This window comes from Cydia fagiglandana, chromosome 20, assembly GCF_963556715.1.
Source record: "Cydia fagiglandana chromosome 20, ilCydFagi1.1, whole genome shotgun sequence".
Taxonomy (NCBI): Eukaryota; Metazoa; Arthropoda; class Insecta; order Lepidoptera; family Tortricidae; genus Cydia; species Cydia fagiglandana.
The window spans coordinates 7,646,178-7,652,177 of NC_085951.1; the positions used below are offsets into that span (position 1 = coordinate 7,646,178).

General features: G+C 35.5%; 1 protein-coding gene across 4 annotated transcripts in view; it reads right to left on the reverse strand.

The window, feature by feature from the left end:
- Positions 1-5,639, reverse strand: part of LOC134674626 (zinc finger CCCH domain-containing protein 13) — a 48,004-nt gene extending 42,365 nt beyond the window's left edge. For all 4 annotated transcript variants that reach the window (XM_063532747.1, XM_063532746.1, XM_063532745.1 and 1 more), the window contains exon 1: positions 5,573-5,639. The gene's annotated coding sequence lies outside the window, so the exon portion shown is untranslated. The remainder of the gene's footprint in view (positions 1-5,572) is intronic.
- Positions 5,640-6,000: the final 361 nt, after the last annotated feature.

Consider the following 6,000-nt stretch of genomic DNA (forward strand, 5'->3'; position numbering starts at 1 on the left):
GAGATTACGCCGTCGGTATATTAGATGTAATTTCATCGTCGGTAGCTCTCATCTCAAGTCAAGAATTACCGTCATATCAACTTATAAAAATAACCTGTTTCACAAAAAAATTGTACGCGACAAGTGTAAGAACTTTTCTAACTTGTCACCTATTATATCACTTGACAAGTGTCGAATTGTCCCACATATGTCGCCGACAATTGTCAGCGTGATGGTGACAGAGATAAAGTAGTATGAACTAAAAGCTAATCATAAAATTATGGATAATGCGACCAAATTCTACTGAGAAAATCACGACATAAATTAAGTCTCATCATCATCATAACTTAAGAGCTTTGCTCTTCATGCTCTTGTCGGTGAAGTAATCGCCACTTCGAGTTAAAGACTGCATGGCTATAATGTGAAATTGTCATTTTTTCTTGGTCTGTAGGTGACCCGGTATAATGATATGGTAATCAATTATAGCGGGATTTTTGACCCCTAATTAAAAAAGAAAGAATAAAACTAGAGCTAATATCGTTGCCAACGCAATGATTGCATTGACATCTGCAAACGTAAATATTTATTTATAAATTTAAACTTTAATGCACAGTAAAAATTGTACAAAAGGCGAACTTAATGCCAGAAGGCATTCTCTACCAGTCATTTTACTAAACGGCATTGCTCTCCAGCTAATTAAAACATTACTATTAGGAAATCTTTCAGCAACGTAAAAAACCTAGTATTGTATTAGTAATCTAAGCCCAATAAGGAATTACCATGCATAGACACTGGAAATAGATCAGGCCGCACACGATTAGCATAATTTCCAATAGGCGTCAGAAGAAACAGCCTTCCGTCCGCATTCTGGTATAATGTGAACCATTCATAGCAATAAAGCATTGTGGCACGCCTTTTCTGTGTTAGTAAGAGTGAGCCACAAACATGCATATAATTTAGACACATAATAAGTACCTCTCCTAGTATGCAAGTATACGTCAATTAACTATTGTATAAAAGATTTTTTCAATCACTTATTAATCTCAGTATGATTTGAGACGTAAAAAGATAGGATCCAAATATAGTAGTAGGTAGCTACATATTTGCGGCGTTTCGAGTGGAAACCTTGGGGCCGTGAGGACCTAGCGCGTATCACCTCTATGAGATGTCAAAGCGCCTCATAGAGGCTTCTGGTAACCAGAGGGCTGGCCAATATTCTGCCCAACGGATCAGCATTGCCATCCAGCGGGGCAATGCGGCCAGCCTTCTGGGCACCCTACCGAGCGGCTACGTCTTAGGGCAAATTTTTATTTATAAGTTTTAGTGTTTTTACTGTTTTAAAATGTTATTAAATAAATAATATTCCAATAAGTGCAAGATTTTCATAATACACCAGATATTGCGCTTATATTATACAGAATAGGGAACTGTCCACCAAATATTATTGAAATCGGACGAAAAAGAAATTAGGCAAAATAATAAAAATCGGCCCATATAAAAGATTTTTACAATATCCACAGGCCTACCTTAAGATAATATAAAATTTCTGATTATTTGTTGATATATACCGTAAACCTTGATTTGCGGGTCGACTTTGATAGCAACTTCTCTCCGCTGCTAAAGTCCTTATTTTAACGTGTTGAACAAAAATTTCGCAGTATTTTTTTCTTTATTGGCAACACTGATAGTTATTTCACCGCGCAGTAAGCGGATGCGAGTGTTATGTTATTATTTCGTCTAGAAAAAAAAAATTAATGGCGGGTACGCTTTTCTTCCTGATTTTATTGGTTGAAAAACTTTGACTGTATTTGTGTCAATAATTAATACATGTAATTTTATAGTGTCTTACGTTAATCAGTGTTAATTCGCGAGTTTATAAAAAAATACCTGAATTCGACAACTTCCACATGCGCCCGTAGCCGGGGAATCCCTGGGTCGGGGTGTCTTTGATCATTTATACGTGGTGAAATTGATCAAAAGATTAAAGAATTATTTTGGCAGCTTACGATTTTTTTATGTATTTTTTCAATAGTAATGTAATAAATAGGCATCGTTTGAGTCAGTAGAAGAGTTAGAGGTTGTAGAATTATAAATTTGTATCTAGGAGTTGATCTCTGGAACTGCTTATCTGATTATAAATATTCTTTTACCTGTTTCTTCCATACCGTTGTCGTATGGAATTAAGTTTCTGGGTGGAATTTGGCTATATTTTATCCTGCGGCTTTGCTTTAGGTGTTTTATTATACGTGCGTAAGGCCACCAGCCCACCAGGGCATTAATTCTACAATAAATAAATATGCATTGTTTTTTTATAGAAATAATGCCATAGATTACAAAAAAATATATCGGGTAACAAGACTACAAAAATACCAAGAAGAACAACTTAATGATGCATTCGCAAACATTGGCACAAAATCTATTCGTGCCGCATCGAAAGCACACAATATTTTTTATAGAACTTTATACAATAAGTAGGTATAAAGGTAACAAAACCTATCAAAAACCCGGGTACCCGCACAGACCAAATTTACTGAAACGGAAAACCTTGCAATTCAAAAATCTGTTGCTAAGTGCGATGATAAGTTAAATTCCTACGTTATTTATAGTAAATAAGCGCTTAATTTTTTTCGTATGATATCAAAGTAACCCCACACCTTAAAAATATAAATAACTTAAAAAGTACTTAACCGATTTTTATTTTTTTATTTTTTACGTGCTTTTTAGCGGGTCTACTTTAGATTGTCAGCAAAAAACTAAGTGGTTTCAAAGTAACCCCATTCTCAATATAACTTTGATCGCGTGGTTTTTATTTTTTTCTGAAAAAATTATAAGTCCTAATATTTTTTTATTTGGCAGGCGGAAAGAAGAGAAAAAACCGATTATTATATTTTTATTTCATATTTTTAAGTATATTAGGATCGTCAAAAAATGATGCCAAACTCTAAAATTGATCAAAGTATCCCCGGTTTACGGTAAGAAATAAAGGAGGCCTAAATGAGTTTGATATGTATAAACAATATAAGATTATCAAAGCTGATTGTTTCAAAACACGATTGCATAAGTAGTAAAATAAGTATATAAACATACAACTAGGTACTTAGGGCCCCCCACATCTAGCGTTTTTCGAGCGTCGGCGTCTGGTCAAGTGGTCAGCGCTATGGAAAATGACGTCGCTGCGCAGTTGCGTCAACGTTGCGTCGACGTTGCGTCGAGCAGCGGCCATAGATAGACGCCGACGCTCGAAAGACGCTAGATGTGGGGGGGGGGGGGGGCTTATTATTGCTCAATCAACAAGGAAAGAGCCACAATTCAGTCTCATGCTATTCCAATTTAACATTTCATTTCCAACGAAGACGATTCCATTAATGTATTATATCGTCCATTATGAACCAATCTGTAAAAGTGAATCTCCAACAACCATATAAAGTATAGATAAATCATTTACGCAGAAACACCCGCCACTTTTTACCCGTTCTTCAAATGAAAGTCGGAAACGAGCGGAACAACGCTTAATTACCTTTATATCATGGATGCGAACATACGTAAATCGACTATTATGTTTTTATCGTGTGTTCGATGCAAATACCTTTTACTAATACGGATATTAGAGTTTGATTTTCATAAGGAGTTAGTTTCTTCACTGAATTTACATGCCAACGATGCAAATTCAGTAGGACGTAAATTATGTAGGTATGGTTCACCATTATTCATTAAATCGATGTGATAATTCACTTTCGTTTCACTTGTGTACTTAATACTGAAATGATGCAAAGTTTATTACTGGTAATTACCTACTTGTTTACATAAATCGTAAATGCGTTTCATAAAAAAAATGCATACTGTCTTGCTTTTAAGTAGGTAGGTAGCAGTGGCGGCGCATCCATAAAAGTCGATTCCCACCGGCTTGCCTGTTTTAGGACGTTTGAGCAGAGTTGTAAAGAAAATATGTAAGCCAAATTAGCCCCGGCTTGCCTATGGATATGTTTGACGCGCCGCCACTGGTAGGTAGGAAAGAAATATCATAGTTTTTATCATGGAAATCATCATTCTACGCAGGCAAAATCGCGGGTAGAAGCTAGCTTCGAAGAAATTGATAACTGCCATATAAATATGAGTAATAATAATAAATTTAGCATTACGGTGTGCTTTCCACGCAATCTCATCGATCATAAACCAACCTACCAAAACCGAAAGACCCCTTCCTTACATACCTTTGATATACGTCACGTACCAAATAACTTTGGTATCACTGTCAATGACCAGAACACTGATACCCCTAAGCCTTTATACTTTCTATAGTACCACGTTCCAACTTACATTGGGTGATTATTTAGCTATCGATATTTATATAATGCGCGTTATAAATTACATTGTATTACGGCCAGTCATCGTTATCGTGTCGTATCGTATAATTCAGTGTTCATGCAGTCTATAAAGTGATATAACTTCCGTTGACTGTGACGTCACTTCCTCCTGAGCTTTCGAAGTTTCATCTAGAGGTGGCGTTTTAAAGAGTATAAAAAGGAGGATTCATTTTTGTATGCATTTTAATGATTAATCAAGAATAATTTCTAAGTACCTACAAATTTCTAAACTTGTCCCACAAATATTACATCAGGATCTCAAGTCATCAAGTATAAGTTTTCTCCAAAGCGCACGGTCTCCACTAACAGATTTGCCTTGTCAATATATAAATAACTAGCGCCCCGCCCCGGCTTCGCACGGGTTAAAAAATTATACACCTAAACCTTCCTCAAGAATCACTCTATTGAATGGTGAAAACTGCATGAAAATCGTTCAATAGTTTTTGAGTTTATCGCGAACAAACACACAAACAAACAGACGCGGCGGGGGACTTTGTTTTATAAGGTGTAGTGATATTTTATTACTTAGGTATATTAATAGTACATTGTGCAACATGGGGCGTAAGTTGAATATTGCAAACGAGAGTAAGTTAAATCGCGACGGCTTGCCGGAGCGATTTATAGACTCGAGTTTGCAATATTATTACGCCCCGAGTTAAATACACACAATGTTTTTCATCACACTTGCGATACAAAAATTAAGTATAAAGACAAAAAACTGTTAATTATGGCACTAGAAACTTCATAACTCCCTAGGGAGAACGCTTTTTCTATAACTCCCGCTAAACCTGCGTGCAATTCCACATTTACTGAGTGAGTGTGATGAAAATTATATTTTATTTACTATTGGACCTACTTTTAGGTTTTAGGTTGAGTGTATCTGCTATAAAAAAGCTGTTTTCTTATAATAAAAAGTTTATTTTCTCTCTAACACATAAAAACTCATTGGCATATGTCACACGATATATCATTCCCATGTTCTGCCACAGCAATGAGATAACGTATGTATATTCAATGAAGTCACGCACTTTTTTTCATTCATTACAATCATTACCCATCACGGCATTGTTTCTTTTTTTAATGTTTGTTTTCATAAATATATACTGTTCTTATTTATACAGTTAAATATGAACAATGAAGATGTAAATTTTACGTAATTATGATTTGTTTTAAGTTTATGAAAGTTAGATAGGCAGTTTGTTTGCAAAACATGATAGAGCCATATTTACCAGAATTGTGATTTTCGTCTCTCCTGTCGACTGTTAAAAAAGACCTGAAACAGAAATAATACAAATAAGTTAATACATAAAAAAAAAAGTAAATACATAGTTAATTAAATTCAATATTCAGACACTTTTCGAACATCATGAGACTACATAATTAGGTATATCCCACCGTTGGGCACAGGCCTCCTGAACCTAGACCAGTAAGTATAAATTCGATAAACTTTTTGGTATGAGGTGCTGTAAGAGTTCGAACACACAACTCCCGGTTTAGATAGCTCGGCTACCAATGCTTAGAATTTTATGAAATTGTGTAGGTTGTTTTTGAAGTAACTAACTACCAGTAGGCCTAACACATGATCGTCGCGACATTATCTCGCGACGAGATAGACTACCCGTCTTTTTCTAATTATCTTAATTAAAGAGGGACGGTT